Genomic DNA, 292 nt, shown 5'->3' on the forward strand with positions numbered 1-292 from the left:
ACACAACAACACTATGTAGTACCCCGTACAGCCACACTACAACACTATGTAGTATCCAGTACAGTCACACTACAACACTATGTAGTATCCAGTACAGCCACACAACAACACTATGTAGTATCCAGTACAGCCACACAACAACACTATGTAGTATCTAGTACAGCCACACAACAACACTATGTAGTATCCAGTACAGCCACACAACAACACTATGTAGTATCCAGTACAGTCACACTACAACACTATGTAGTATCCAGTACAGCCACACTACAACACTATGTAGTATCCAGTA

Source organism: Oncorhynchus keta, chromosome 18 (genome assembly GCF_023373465.1).
Source record: "Oncorhynchus keta strain PuntledgeMale-10-30-2019 chromosome 18, Oket_V2, whole genome shotgun sequence".
Classification (NCBI taxonomy): Eukaryota; Metazoa; Chordata; class Actinopteri; order Salmoniformes; family Salmonidae; genus Oncorhynchus; species Oncorhynchus keta.